The following is a 16,356-nucleotide window of genomic DNA, read 5'->3' as shown; positions in this document are numbered from 1 at the left end:
AAGTAGCCATTCTGCTACAAAGGAATTTCACCACCCAATTACACAGAGAGATAGAGAGTGAGGCATTGACAATCCAATGCAAGTTTGACACTGTTTCCCTAGGCTTGAACAAAGACATTAACTGGATGCCCCATTATAAAACCAGCCTTCCATACGTTTAACATCTTATTGACATCAAGAGCTAAGTATGGGGTACTTCCAGCCTACTACATTAGCCTAATTAGCACCAGCACTATGATTGGCAGGTACTTCCCCCCTTCTTTTTCTGTTATACATTCTGGGTTCCCGGTTTTTTTTCACTCCAGCTCATCTGAAGAAGTGGGTTTTGCCCACAAAAGCTCTTGATACTCTATATTTGTGTTCATCTCTCAGGTGCCACAGGACTACTCATTGTTTGTAAAGTTACAGACTAACACGGAGATCCCTCTGAGACTTTTCATTTTTCCATAGTTCCAGAAGGTGCTGATATCACACAACGTAAGGGAAAATGTCAAGGGGAAAAGCCTGCAGATCTTACTCAAGCAAAATTCACATCGCAAACAATTGCTGGTCCTTACGAGGTTGGAAGGGTGCGTAAAAGATCATAATCTTGTGTGTGTTCCACCCAGGTGCTGTGGATATGGAATAGGTGCATTGACCAAGAAGGAACCAAAACATTAATTAACAAAGGTGTCATTAAGAATACACAAGCGGATTATACAAAATATATGAGACCAGCCTGGTGGAAATGAATGTCATGCCAATAAGGATCCGAAGGATGATGTTACGCAGTATCCATGAACAGAAATAGATACACTGCAAAAAGACCTTTAAATGCAGCCTCTAAGTCAGCACCCATACTTTTGCACACAAAAAAACCTTGAAGCTATGTCTACACTGCGTCAGTTTTGTGCCAAAAATATGCCAATGAGTCAAAGCGTGGAATATGGCTGCACCTCATTTACATAATTAACTAGGCTACATTTTTGCGCAAGAGGCTTTTGCGTAAAAAGGAGCCATCTACACGGCTCTTTTTTGCGCAAAACCCCCCTCTTGTGCAAGAGCTGTTCTTCCTGAAAAAAAATGTGGAAGAACGGCTCTTGCACAAGAGAGGGTTTTTGTGCAAAAACATTAATTATGCAAATGAGGTGCGTTGATATTCCATGCTTTGCCTTATTTGCATATTTTTTGCACAAAACCAGTGCAATGTACACATAGCCTGAGTGTACAGGTACAAATAATGTCACTGAGCGTTCCTGATTTGCACACACATACACAGTCAAGTTTTTAGCCTGGCAGTTTAGGGGGTGGCATGTGCTGTCATGAAAGTAACTTAAAATTTCTTACAGGTGCTGTCCAATTGCAACCCTGATCTCTGCCAACTCTTTAAAGAGTTCCCTCCTGGCTTTTGCCCAAGCTCAGCCAGCTTTTGCTGGAGCTGCGCACCAGGGCGCCCCCACGTACTTTCACCTCTGCGTGTGAGCAATAGTGTTCTATCTGTGCATGTCATGGTGACTTCTAGGGTGCGTCTACACAGCAAGGCTTACCTCGAAAGAAGCGACGCAAACTGAGCGACATCCTTTGTGTAGCTTACATCAAAATAGCTTATTTTGAAATTGGGAGCATCTACACAGCACTTACTTCGAAATAGAGCACCCTTCCTCCAGCTTCCCTTACTCCTTGTACAATGAGGGTTACAGGAGTCAGCGTAAGAAGTCCTCCAGCTTGAGGCTACGTCTAGACTACAAGCCTCTTCCGAAAAACCTTTTTCGAAAGAATCTTTCGAAAAAGCTTCTTTCGAAAGAGATCGTCTAGCCAGCAACCACTTTTTTTGAAAAAGAGAGCCGCTTTTTCAACAGAGAGCACCCAGGCAATCCGGATGCTGTCTTTCGAAAAAGCCCTGTTTGCGTTCAAGAACGCCTTTTTGCAAAAGAGCACTTTGGAAAAAAGGCGTTATTTCTCGTAAAATGAGGTTTATTGCGGTCGAAAACACTGCCGTGTTCTTTCGATTTAATTTCGAAAGAATGAGGCGGCGGTCTAGACACCGGTGAAGTTTTTTTTTTAAAAAAAAGGCGACTTTTTCAAAGCTCCCCCCTGTAATCTAGACACACTCTGACAGTATTTCAACATTATTTCGAAATAACTGCCTTCTGTGCAGACATGCACTAAATTATTTCAAAATAATATTGCGGTGTAGACATACCCCTAGAAGCTACACCCTAGAGAAAATAAAGAACCTTCTACTATCGCCAGCTAACGGAGATCTTTTCCTCCAGAGAGGTATGTTTCAGGAGTTGACGGAAGCTCTAATTATGTGTATATGATTTATCCAGCAATTCTTTATATTGTCTGCAGCTCATGGAAAATCCGGCCTTCTGTCTTTGGCAAGAGACTTTTTTAACTGGACTCTCAAGATTTTCCTTGCTGGGGATGAGGGGGAGGGGTTGAATAATTGTATGTCCTTTATTTTCTCCAGCTTATCACCTCAATGGCTGCTTTTCTGTCTCCCTCCCTTTCCCCCATCTCGCAGAATGCTCGGACGTGTACCAAACATAACTTTAGTCACACACCCTTGGGATAGAAACATGCAGAGAAAACAATGAAACAAGACTGTTTATAAAGCCTTCAACACATTAGCCCCGTGGCGAGGAGCCCAAATTTCCATGTACAGTCCTGAATGGACGCGCGTGAGGTGAAACACATGGAAAATGTGGAGTAAGTAATAAAATTATACCTAAAACAAGTACAATGAATTGGGAATGCCGTGTTAGAGCTAATGATTTGTGTTCCTAGTAACCCAAAGCTCCCCTGCCTATGGAAAACGGTATGTTTTTCCAGTGGGACAACCAGGTGGAGGGGAGGGGTTGTCGTCGTATAGGGGGCGGATGTACCGTTTCATATCTAGAGCAGGAGGACTGGGACTCAGGGCTTCAAAGCAGCGCAGGTGGCTCCTCTATGAACTCACTGGTCTGGCAACATCCGTGGTTTGGCAGGACCATGGATGTTCCAGGATCAGAGAGTCCCGGCACACTACAGCAGGGGGGGGTGGCAGGGGCCCGGCATGATGGCGGGGGGGTGGCCCAACTGGCCTGTGGGGGGCCAGGAGTAGCTCAGCTGGGCTGCAGGGGGAGGGGAGTGGGAGCTGGCACATGGCTTAGCTGGGCTGCGGGCATGTGGGAGGGGAGTGGGAGCTGGCACATGGCTTAGCCGGGCTGCGGGCATGAGGGAGGGGAGTGGGAGCTGGCACCTGGCTTAGCCGGGCTGCGGGCATGAGGGAGGAGAGTGGGAGCTGGCACCTGGCTTAGCCGGGCTGCGGGCATGGGGGAGGGGAGCAGGAAGCCTGGTGCATGACCCATTTGGGCCGCCAGGGAAACCAGGGAGCCTGATGGGATGGGCCCAGCATCAGAGAAGCCAAAAGCGACCTCCAGCAAAATCCCTCATCCAGGACCAGTCAGGTGCTGAGGGTGTCGGACCAGAGAGGTCCAACCTGTAACTCTGGTTCTCCCAAAGGCCTGGCAGTCTGTGGGAAAGCAACTCACTCGCTGGGACGTCAGTAGGACACCGCCCTGGCGTGGGCCCTTTGAACAGGAAGGGCTTCTCCTCTCCGCACGGCGGTTAGGCGAGGGAAAGGGGCAGCCGTGTCTTTGTGGCGCTCTCCCTCTCACCACGGCTCCCGTGCCAACTAGCGCGTGTGCCCCAGGGGCTGGCTGGGATCAGTGGGGCTGCAGCAGGGTCGGTCCTGTCTGCCCCACATGGGGGGCTGATGGACCAGAGCCCAGTGACCCAGTGGAATTCACTCAAAACGGGGACTTTGGCCTCTTTAGCGCACACCACCAGGATCCAGGGATATTTAATGGGGGGTGGGGGAGTACTCTGAGACCTGAAGATGATGTTGCTGTGTAAGTACCAATGGTTGGGACCTTTACCCCCAAACCCTACGCCGCCTCCTGCCCCCTTCCTGCCCTGCTCCACCCCCCCTTGCTGAAGCATCCTCCCCAGAGCAATGCAAGCCAGAGTATTACTCGGGGAGGGAGGGCCGCCATTCTGCTGCCCTGTCTCAGACAGCTGCGCTTTGTGGTGAATGTGAGGGATGGGGAGCAACCCCATCTGCCCCCTTGCACCAGCCTCCCATGTAGCCCCCCTGGGCCCCATCCATAGGGCAGTTTGAGGCAGCAGCCAACGCGCTGGGAGATTCTATGGACGGGACGGCTCTATACATAAGAACGGCCGTACTGGGTCAGACCAAAGGTCCATCTAGCCCAGTATCCTGTCTGCTGACAGCAGCCAGCACCAGGTGCCCCAGAGGGAATGGACCGAAGACAATGATCAAGCGATTTGTCTCCTGCCATCCCTCTCCAGCCTCTGACAAACAGAGGCCAAGGACACCCTTTTATCCCCTGGCTAATAGCCTTTTATGGACCTAACCTCCATGAAATTATCTAGCTTCTCTTTAAACTCTGTTATAGTCCTAGCCTTCACAGCCTCCTCTGGCAAGGAGTTCCACAGGTTGACTACACGCTGTGTGACGAAGAGCTTTCTTTTATTAGTTTTAAACCTGCTACCCATTAATTTCATTTGGTGTCCTCTAGTCCTTCTATTTAGGGAACTAATAAATAACTTTTCTTTATCCGCCCTCTCCACACCGCTCATGATTTTATAGACCTCTATCCTATCCCCCCTCAGTCTCCTCTTTTCTAAACTGAAAAGTCCCAGTCGCTTTAACCTCTCCTCCTGCCTCCAGGCAGGGGCTGGACTAGATGACCGCTTGAGGCCTACGTGTCTAGGATTCTACGATTCCTGAACACAAAATCATTTCGGAGCAAAACATCCAATCGTCCTCATAGACTTTATGGTCAGAAGGGACCGTTCAGATCAGCTCATGTGTGTGTGTGTGTGGGGGGGGGCAGGGCATGTCTCAGATTTCATGGCACTGGGAACCCCTTCTGATGACAATAATTCCTACATGGACAGGGGACCAAAGCCCGAGGGTAGGGATGGGGGGAGCTCTCTGGTTTCAACTTCAGTCCTTAGTGACAGGGCACGGGCTTTGGTCCCAGGTGGTGGGGCTCAGGCAACAGCGTCATCCCCACTAAGTCTAATCCCAGCCCTGGCAACCCCACTGAAATGGGGTCATGACCCACTTTGGAGACCTGACCAGTCATTTTTGTATCCATGTGTGGAATAAAATTTTTTCTGTGCACCAAGGCTGTGGGCGGCTGTGGGTGCTCTGCCAATCAGCAAGGCAACACCTGAATCCCTCCTGGGCAACTGCCCAAATGCTCAGTTTACAGAGAACCCTGGTCCTCACCTACAGTTTGAAAACAGCTGATCCCATCTGCCATCCTGCATATCACAAGCCACAGAACCTCCCCCCCGCCCCGACTCCTGAAATGGACCCTGATATCCAGCTGAGTGACTGACAGCCTCAAATCATGGCTTCTAGATTTCAAGTTCCAGGGAATGCACCACTTCCACGAGTTTTCACCCTGAAAGTGACCCGTGGCCCCATGCGGCAGGAGACAGCCAAAAGCAATACAAACAAACCATCCATGGAAGTGTTCATTTGAAAGTATTTGATCAATTCCACCTGCTTCTGTGATTGCTTTTGGGTTCCCCGCAAAAAGCACTTGGGGGAATTTACGATGTGCTGAAAAAACTCCAGCCAGATCCACAGAGTAGTGAAGTAACCAGCTGAGTTTACACAACCAATCACCAGTAGAGACAGGAACAGGTCCAGCATCTCCATACTCACTGGTCAGTGCCCCGTCTGGTGCACCACACTCCCACTAGAATACATCAGCACATTTTGCCAACCTTAAACCTGAAAACACAAGAGGCAGCCCTCTTCCAGCATGTGAACACCTTGTAAAAGTTTCCATGGAAACATCTGTCCATCTGTGATTTCCGCTCCATGCATCTGACGAACTGGGCACCACATTTCAAGAAAGATGTGGAGAAATTGGAGAAAGTACAGAGGAGGGCAACAAGAATGATTAATGAATGTCTAGAGAACATGGCCTATAAAGGAAGACTGAAAGAATTGGGTTTGTTTAGTTTGGAAAAGAGAAGACTGAGAGGGGAGGTGGTAGCGGTTTTCAGGTATCTAAAAGGGTGTTACAAGGAGGAGGGAGAAAAATTGTTCTCCTTGGCCTCTGAGGATAGAACAAGAAGCAATGGGCTTAAACTGCAGCAAGGGAGGTTGAGGTTGGACACTAGGAAAAACTTCCGAACTATCAGGGTGGCTAAACACTGGAATAAGTTGCCTAGGGAGGTTGTGGAATCTCCATCTCTGGAGATATTTAAGAGCAGGTTGGACAGACACCTGCCAGGGATGGTCTAAACAGTGTTTGGTCCTGCTGTGAGGGCAGGGGACTGGACTTGATGACCTTTTGAGCTCCCTTCCAGTTCTAGTGTTCTATGATTCTATAAATCTGTTTGTCTTTTAGGTGCCACAGGACACGCAGATGCAGCCCCCCCTCAGACTTCTGATGAGTCGGTTTGCTACGTTTGCAAGAAGAAACAGAAGAAAAAAAAAAAAGACGTGCTAGCAATGCATGAATCGTGCCTGTTCTTTAAGGGCGAAGGAGCTGACTTTCCATGTCTCCGAGCCATTAGCGCCGAGGTTGTTCCGAGCGGATTAGCCAGCGCATGGCGAAAAAGCCGCTCTGCCTGCCAGCTTTTGAAGCTGTTTTTGCGTTAGTCAGACTCTTTGCCAGTGAAGTCATATTGTGTCCTTTGTTTATTATATTGAAACTTGATAAAAGAAAATGTCGGCGTCAGCGGGGGCTGGGGGGAGGGGAAATGGTTGCAGTGTGAATTGAGTGTTCACGTCTGGCTTCCAGGATGCTGCCATGAGTAACGTCTGCAGCATCACTGAGCGTCATACGGTTAAACAAGGCGTTGTGCTGCAAACATAAAGCAGGAGTTGATAGGCAAGGATGGTCCGGTTATATACAATGTTGTATACTAAATTGAGTACAGGGAGTCCAGCCTTGGGAGTGTTCAATAGCCACGGGGGGGGGGGGGGGGGGGGGGGGCGGGGCGGGAGGGGGAAGGTATAATGGCTCTGAATGACCCGTTTCTTCATCTTTTGCAACAAGCTTGACAATGGGACCATGAGTTTAGCATCTGTGACCCTCACTGTGTTCCTTATTTTCATAAAATCATAGAATCATAGAATTATAGGACTGGAAGGGACCTCGAGAGGTCATCGAGTCCAGCCCCCCCGCCCTTAAGGCAGGACCAAGCTCCGTCTACACCATCCCTGACAGATGTCTATCTAACCTGTTCTTAAATATCCACCTCCCTTGGCAATTTATTCCAATATTTGACCACCCTGACAGTTAGGAATTTTTTTCCTAATGTCCAATCTAAACCTCCCTTGCTGCACTTTAAGCCCATTACTCCTTGTCCTGTCCTCAGAAACCAAGAGGAACAAATTTTCTCCTTCCTCCTTGTGACACCCTTTTAGATATTTGAAAACCGCTATCATGTCCCCCCTTAATCTTCTTTTTTCCAAACTAAACAAGCCCAGTTCATGAAGCCTGGCTTCATAGGTCATGTTCTCTAGACCTTTAATCATTCTTGTTGCTCTTCTCTGTACCCTTTCCAATTTCTCCACATCTTTCTTGAAATGTGGCGCCCAGAACTGGACACAGTACTCCAGCTGAGGCCTAACTAGTGCAGAGTAGAGCGGCAGAATGACTTCACGAGTTTTGCTTACAACACACCTGTTTTCGTCCTTTGTTTTTTTATATTGAAACTTGATAAAAGAAAATGTCGTGGGGGTGGGGGAAGAATGGTTGCAGCATGAATTGAGTGTTTAAACTCAAAACCAAGTTGGCCGATGAGCCTGCTTTCCAGTAAGAATGGGCCCGTACCAGGTGAAAGACCATATTCAAAACAGAAATGTCTAGACTTGGCGTGTTTTCAAGGAGAAATGGTCAAACCAGGATGGAAAAGCACCAGTGGATGGGTGCAAAGTTGCCTTCAACAGAAAGACCAGGAAAAAAAGGTGCCTGGGATTTGGAATGGGTCCCGTATGAAGAGAGATTAAAAAGACTTGGACTTTTCAATTTAGCAAAGAGGAGACTAAGGGGGATATGATAGAGGTCTATAAAATCATGACTGGTGTGGAAAAAGTGAATGAGGAAAAGTTATTTACTTATTCCCACAATGTAAGAACTAGGGGTCACCAAATGAATTGAATAGGTAGCAGGTTTAAAACAAACAAAAGGAAGTTTTTCTTCACTCAGCGCACAGTCAACCTGTGGAACTCCTTGCCAGAGGAGGTTGTGAAGGCTAGGACTTTAACAGCATTCAAAAAGAGGTAGATAGATTCATGACGGTTAGGTCCATCAATGGCTATTAGCCAGGATGCTTAGGAATGGTGTCCCTAGCCTCTGTTTGTCTGGAAATGGGTGACAGGGGAGGGATCACATGAGGGTTGACTGTTGTGTTCCCTCCCTCTGGGGCATCTGGTATTGGCCACTATTGGCAGACAGGATACTGGGCTAGATGGACCATTGGTCTGACCCAGTATGGACGTTCTTATGTTCTTAAAAGCTCAGAATAAAATAACACTAAAATGGGGATGGGAAGAAAAATGTAACGAGAGCATAAGTTATTCAGGGGCAGGAATAATCTAATCGGTCCGTGTTTGTGTAGCATGTTATACAATGGAAACTTGCTTGTAGGCTGAGATTTGGCTGTTCTGCTATTCTGATTTGCCAGACAGTGCAGAACTTACCCTGTGCTGCTAGAATGCACCAATTCTTTGGCAGATCCAGGTGGAACCTCTCTAGTCCAGAACTCTCTGGTCCAGCAACCTCTGTGGTCCGGTATGATATTAGTTAGCTGGATGTCCACTTTTCATGGTTGTGGCCAAGTTTCCCACAGTCCCCTAAAGTTTGTTTACAGCCACCAGTCCTGGCTCTCAGTTTTCGGTGCTGTTATTTAGCTCTAATCTACCCCTAAATGTCTTCTAGGGGCCCAGGAAGCAGTGGAAGTGTTGGTAATGCTGCTAGACAATATTCACGTCCCATGGTTTGGTAAATTCTCTGGTTCAGCATCGGTCAGGTCCCGAGGGTGCTGGACTAGAGAGCTTCAATCTGTATTAACTAACAAACACCATGAAGCTAGCTTGGGGTAACAATCCGAGGGCTAATCCAGCATCAAAACCAGCACTAACCCCAAAAGTGTAGAAAACGTATCATGCCGTTGAAAATGATGAGATGGGTTTAACTGCTCCTCACGCCCATAAGATTGTATTAAAAATATATTTGGGGTTCCTTCTTTATATGTTCTGTTATTTCTGTTCAAATCATTCTCAGTACATCTGCATTTCCAGTTTATTGTATTTTAATTATTTTCAAGCTTTCCTCTGCAACAGCGAGAGCTAGACATGGCCTCTTTAGTGAAAGCTGAGATTCTTGCATATTCAAATAATCCCTCAGGCTGGGGCTGTAAGAAAGCCACCAAATGTCACCAGACAATATCATAAGAACGGCCAGACTGGGCCAGACCAAAGGTCCATCTAGCGCAGTATCCTGTCTGCCAATAGTGGCCAATACCAGATGCCCCAGAGGGAGGGAACACAACAGTCAACCCTCATGTGATCCCTCCCCTGTCACCCATTTCCAGACAAACAGAGGCTAGGGACACCATTCTGCTGACAGTGACCAGTGCCAGGTGTCCCCTAAGGGAATGAACAGAGCAAGGAATCATCAAGCAATCACACCCCTGTCGCTCATTCCTAGTTTCTGTCAACAGAGGCTACGGACACCATTTCTGCCCATCCTGGTTAATAGCCATCAATGAACCTATCCTCCCTTAATTTAGCTAGCTCTTTTTTGATCCCCATTAAAATCCTGGTCTTCACAACATCCTCTGGCAAGGAGTTCCACAGAATGACTGTGTGCTGTGTGAATACATATTTCCATTGGTTTGTGTTAAACCTGCTACCTATTCATTTCATTCAGTCACCCCTAGTTCTTAAGTTATGGGAACAAATACATCACTTTTCCATATTCACTTTCTCCATACCAGTCGTGAGTTTATAGGCCTCTATCATGTCCCCCCCTTAGTGTCTCCTTTTCTAAGCTGGGAAGTCCCAGTCTCCCTTCATATGGGACCTGTTTCAACCCCCTAATTATTTTTGTTGCCCTTTTCTGAAGTTTTTCAAATGCCAAGATATCTTTTTTAAGATGAGGCGATCCCATCTGCACACAGTATTCAAGATGTGGGCGAACCATGGAATTATACAGCAGGAACACGATGTTCTCTGTCTTATTCGCTATCCCTTTTTTCATGACCCCCAACATTCGGGGTGCTCTTCTGTGACTGCTGCTGCACATTGAATGGCTGGTTTCAGAGAACTTTCCGCAGTGACTTCAAGATCTCTCTCCCTGGATGTGGTAGCTAATTCAATCCCCGTCATATTGTACGTAGAGTTAGAAACAAGGGCTGAGAAATCTACCCATGCTGCGTAAGGACTGGTGCTGTTGTTTTTCGGGTCAGGAATCTGACTTGTGTTGGCCACCAATCTCTGCTCTCCTATGTCACCGGGTATGATTCCTGAAATCCTTTTCATCACGGGGCATTGGCTGTAGCTAGTGAATAGGGCTCCCCGTTTATTTAATAAGAAAGGAAACCCAGTTTTCCCCTGGCACCAAAGAGCTGTCGAGGGAGCTTGGACAGGCCAAGTGTTTCATGTGCTACATAGGAAAGGGCTCTCTGATGGATTAAAGGAGAAAACAATCTCCCCCTTTGTTACTTGCCAGTGGAGTGAAGATGAAATGCTAGTCAGGGACTGTGAAGGGAACATACACACACACACATACACGAACACACACAAACACAGACACACACACACACTCCCAGCAAGTGAGCATGATCCAGGTCACTCGGCTTTATCAGGCGGTTTATTATCAAGTGGTTTATTATCAAATTGGTTTATTAATGGAAGCCAATCTCGCAAGAGGCTGAGCCGGGGAGAGAGCACACAAAGGCAAGGGCTTTGCTCATGGAGGGACCAGGGGGCCTGACAGTTACAAGCTCTGCCCTGCGCTTTCGCCACGACGTTTCGGGGGGAGAACGAAACACACCGCAGCCCTCAATGCTGCAATGGCAGACAGTTTAGGGCAGGGATGGGCAAGATCCGGCCTGAAGGCCAGATGAGGCCCAGGGGCCAGATCCGGCCCGTCAAGGCTTTAAATCCAGCTTGCGGCTCACCCCACGGGGCCCACAGACAGAGAGCAGCTCCAGAGCTCAGAGCGGCTGGCTGCTCCATCTGCCTTTCTGTGCCATGGGGAGGGGAGAAAGGCGGAGCTTCGTGCTCTGTGAACCCCTCCTTCACCTACACTCCCTCTCAGACCCCACAGCCTCTCCTGCACCCCAGTTCCCTACCCCGAGCTCCATTCTGCTCCTAACCTCCATCCCAAACCCCACGGCCCCTCTATAGAAAAGAGCGGCCATTGACCACTTACCAAAAGTTTGGAGTGGGGGCTCCCCATCAAGAATGACTGCCCACCCCCTGTTTGGAGGTTATGGGGAGAGGAAGGAGGCAGCTTGGGGTGGTTTAAAGAAAAAGTTCTCTCCCTGTTTTGTTTCAAAAGGAAAGACAAATCATATTTCCACCTGATTCTTTAAATAGATTGAGGTGGGTAATTTCCTGCTTTTATTACAACATCCGCCCCTCCTCCCCCCGCCGCCAGGTCTACGTAGAAATGTTACCACTTGAGTTGTGTTTACTGGGGGGTGGGGAATGATTTCTGATGACCATTTTTATACCAATTAAAAGCCCTAGTGTAGACACAATTCCACAGGCATTAAAGTGGTTTCGCTGCTACAATTCTTTTGCTTGGGGAACCAATGTAGTTAATACTGGTAAATGCACTTTATTATTATGAGGGAAGACCCAATTTCCTCCAGCAAGACTCTAGCTTTCCGACAGGGCTTTCCACCCACAGATCTCAAAGGAGTTTACAAGGCAGGTCAGGTTCATTCTCCCTGTTGTCTAGATGAGGTAAACTGAGGCACGGAGTGAGGCGGCGAGTTGCCTGAGTTCACCCAGAAAGGGGCCGAGCCCAGAATAGAAGTCAAACCTCCAGCGCAGCCCTCAGGCCTGGAGGGAACAAGCCTCCATTACAGGGAGACCTGCAAATCTTTTCTAGTGGAGCCAAGACCTTCGTCTGCTGTGACAAAACTCCCCCTGGGTCTAGGGGCGGAAGTGGGATTTTAGCTTGGAGGTCTGGATGAGATCTCACCACGGGGAGAGTCACCCCTCAAGAAAAGCTTGGTTTTTTTAAGCCCCCTTCTCCGTTCTCTAACGCAGCACATCCAACTGCTGTGATTTTCCACCGTGGGGTGTGTGTGTTGGTTCCTCCTCCCCCTTGTACCTGCAAGTCCTGCCAAATCGCTGAGGGCAAAATTGTATCCTTATTGTCTGCCTTCCCACGGTCTGGGGAAGGAGCATGTGTAACCCACACACCTGGGCTACGTCTAGACTGGCATGATTTTCCGAAAATGCTTTTAACGGAAAAGCTTTCCTGTTAAAAGCATTTGCGGAAAAGAGCGTCTAGATTGGCACAGATGCTTTTGCGCAAAAGCGCTTTTGTGCAGAAGCATCCGTGGCCAATCTAGACGTACTTTTGCGCAAAAAAGCCCCAATCGCCATTTTTGTGATCGGGGCTTTTTTGCACAAAACAAATCTGAGCTGTCTACACTGGCCCTTTTGCGCAAAAGCTTTCGCCCAAACGGGAGCAGCATAGTATTTCCGCAAGAAGCACTGATTTCTTACATGAGATCATCAGTGTTCTTGCGGAAATTCAAGCGGCCAGTGTAGACAGCTTTCAAGTTTTTCTGCAAAAGCAGCTGCGGAAGTTACCTAGTGTGGTAACTGAGCAATGCAAGTGGCACCTAGACCCAGGGGTGGCCCGTGAGCCTGCTGGCCCGGGTGCCCCGTGATGACGTCACGGCCATTGACAGCCGTGCAGGTTGGGGTGCTGATAGCGCCTCTACTTAGGGCGCCAGCTGCCGCAGCTGGCCTCGGACTGCTCCTGCCTAGACCACAGCAACAATTAAGACCAAGAGACCTCTATAGCCGGGGCTGGGAGCCAGCTGGCTTTTAGCTCAGAGGGTAGAGGCTCCTATACTCAGTGCTAGAGGGTCCAAGTTCAAATCCACCTGTTGGTGGTTACACATGCAGCTACCCAAGCACGAGACTCATCCCAAAGAGCAGCGATCCAGCCTCTGACACATCATAGGTGAAGTGGGAAAGGCACAGAGGTCACTAAATGCTGCCATGTTGCATCTTCCCCTTCAAGTGACTCCTTTAATGCCCAAGTGCTCTGCTTGACTTGGCTGGGTTTCTCTGTAGCGTTTCTAGTGTTATGTTTTCTTTACAGTACAGTTTGGGCTGGAGCCGACTACAAGATCAGGAGGCCTGGAAAACGAAGCCAGCCTGCCTCAACAGAATGCCAGAGAACACACTGGCAGAGTGCGTGTTGTCTCCCCCTTGGCGCCAAGGATAACTGCCTACTACTGCTGCTCACCAATGGAGCTTCAGTACTAAAGGACTGCGGTGCCAGCGGTCCCAGATTCCAAAACCAGCAGCTGACCCATATTGAGGAACATAATACTAGCTACCCTCGGCCGCCTGGTCAGGCTCATCATCTCTGGGCATGAGGTCTGAGAGACGGTCCGATTCATTCGCTAAAGGAACTGCTACCGGGAGCCCTGTTTGTTCTGCTGCCGTGGACGTTTGTTTGCCAGGGATGGGCCGGACCTCACACTCACACGCCCGAAGAGCCAATGGACAGTGATACCTGGCAGTGACTTCAGATGGCCTCCAAAGGACCGAGTGTGAGTGTCCCATTGGGGCTGCATAGAGTCTAGCCAAGTGGTAGGCAAATACCGACCTACAGGTTGGATCTGGTTCCCTGGTGGGCCACGGCTACTACATTTACTGACATGTACACAGCTCCCATTGGCCATGGATCACTATTTCTGGCCAATGAGAGATGTGGGAAGGGGTGTCCCAGTCTGTGCTATTTCCCGCCGCTCCCATTGGCCAGGAATGGCAATCCGCAGCCAATGGGAGCTACGATCACACCTACCTGTTGAGGCCCTGGTAAATGTACCCCTGGAGGCCCACCAGGTGCTAACTCTGGTCTGATTGCCCACCCCGATCTAGCAGCTCCTCGGGACAGCCAGGCGCAAGAGAGCTGTGTGGCCCTGTTTATGGGTAGTCTTTGTTCCGCTCTCCCAGCTAACCGCTCTCTTGCCTTGCGCGCAGTACGCGATGCATCAGCTTAAAACCTCATCAAGGAACCAACCTTGCCTTCTGATGGATTCTCCTACAGTGGCCAAGCCCATCCCAGCCACAACCCACCATCGCAAACTCCTCCCCCTTTCATAAACATGTGTGATCACAAGCCTGGTGTGGCAGGGCGGATAAGGCTCTGAGCCCAGAAAGAACCATAGATAAGTCCTCCAGGAGGATAGAGAGGCTCTGAAGGAACTGGCCAATCGGAGGCCAGGGAAGCCTACAAAAGGAGCTGCAAAGCTCAGTAGCAGTCAGTGCAGGGCAGAGCTCAAAGACAGTAGGCTGTGAGGCTGGCTGGTTGTTTTCAGGAGGGGAGGCGAAGCGGGTTGGGACGGAGTGGAGTGGTGCAGTGCAGAACAGAGCAGGCTGCTGGGTTGCTCCAGCTCCCGTCACCATGAGTGGAGGGACTAACTGTTACTGCCACCCCATGCCAGCCCCCCCGGTAATCCCCTGGCTCATGTTGCTCAGAGGAGGGGGCTTTGGGCAAGGGGGTGGAATAGGGGTGAAGTTTGGTGGAAGTGATGCAGTGGGAACAAATAGGGGTGGGGGAGTGGGGCCTGTGATTAGGGTGGTTGTCTTGGCTCCTGTTTACCTCAGGCCCCATCCCCACCTAGGGATGGCCTTGCCCACAGGGGCGGATACCATTATTATTAAAGTGACACACACATAAAACAAGGGCCCCATACGTGAGATGTGGTCTGATTACACACAATAGTGATTGTGAGAGCCGGGTGCTCCTGCGTCCAATCAAGGTGCTGCTACGGTTCCGTCGACGCACTCCGCAAATGCTAGGTACACAAGTGCAGTGAGCAAAACTGCCTTGTCCCAGAAGTCCGTCTTGGTGAGGACAGTCTTGCGGGCCACTCACTAGCCTAGGTGGCCCATTGAGGGGCTAGAGTACCTACGCCCGCCTTCCGCTTCCAGGAGAAGAATTTCCTAGCTTTCTAGTGTGCAAGCTGCAGCTCTAGCAGGTTGTTAGCAAGAAGCGTCTCGCCCTGGGAAGCGCCCTGCAGCGCCGGGCAGTGAGAACGTGAGTTATGTCCTCATGCTATCAGTCACATCTCTCATGTTTACGTCTTTTGGCCCAATTCTCTGCCGAGTGAGTAAATCTGCAGCTGCAGAGTCTGGAGGATTTACTTCCAGGAATTGAAAGGTTTATAGCTAAAAAATATGAAGCTGCAGAGATTCTTCGTCTGGAGAAAAATCCCCCTCCCTCCTCTTCGCTCACACAAACTCTCCACTGTGAGGAGATGAGTTAAGGGGAACCTTGTGAGGCACGGGGATTTCGGCAATTCCAACCGCAGAAACAAATTCCACCTTAAACTCATTTGAAAACAGCAGTTCAGGGACCTTGTTGGTATGCTGGGGTGTGTGTGTGTGTGGGGGGGGGGGATGTTACAGAGTAAATATCTGGTCCAATACCCTCTGTCCTGAAAAGACACCCTCGGGTGCTATTTGAAGATGAGTACAGATGAGAATTCCTCCATGTTTTATTCCCGAAAGGCCTTCCTTCCTGTGCTCCATTAACTCTGGAACTGGCCCTAACATCTTCACTCCAAATTCATGAGGGAAAATTTGTTTCCCTCAGCAACTAACCATGCTGAAGCTCTTCTTTTTGCCAGGAAGGGTCGTTTTTGTATCTCGCTCAGAAGGAAGACAAGATAAATTGTGTATTTGTGTGTGTGAGAGAGAAGCTATATCTAGACTGCAGGCTTCTTTCAGAAGAACCTTTTTTCAGAAGAAATATTCTGAAAAAAGTCTTCTGAAAGAGTGAGTCCACACACAAAAGCGCATTGAAAAAGCGATCTGCTTTTTCGAAAGAGAACGTCCACACTGAATGGACGCTATCTCGCATTTCAGTTATGATTACTATGGACGGAGTGGCCACCAGGGCACCTGTGCTTTTTCCGCTTTCCTCTTCTTTCAAAAGAACTCCATCTTCCCCGTCCACACACGCCTTTTTGCGAAAGAGTTATTTCAGAAAAAGGCTTCTTCCTCATAGAAAGGGAATTACCAATACTAGAAAAACCCCTCTGTTCTTTCAATTTACT

At 48.9% G+C, this 16,356-nt stretch overlaps 1 long non-coding RNA gene across 1 annotated transcript; it reads left to right on the top strand.

The window, feature by feature from the left end:
• Positions 1 to 441: 441 nt before the first annotated feature.
• Positions 442 to 6,749, top strand: LOC106732430 (uncharacterized). Its single transcript, XR_003090540.2, has 3 exons — positions 442 to 569; positions 2,510 to 2,694; positions 6,426 to 6,749. It is a non-coding gene; the product is annotated as an uncharacterized LOC106732430 (long non-coding RNA).
• The last annotated feature ends 9,607 nt before the right edge of the window (positions 6,750 to 16,356 follow it).

The sequence above is a fragment of the Pelodiscus sinensis genome, chromosome 20, assembly GCF_049634645.1.
Source record: "Pelodiscus sinensis isolate JC-2024 chromosome 20, ASM4963464v1, whole genome shotgun sequence".
Lineage (NCBI taxonomy): Eukaryota > Metazoa > Chordata > Testudines > Trionychidae > Pelodiscus > Pelodiscus sinensis.
This window is presented reverse-complemented; position numbering and strand designations above follow the sequence as displayed.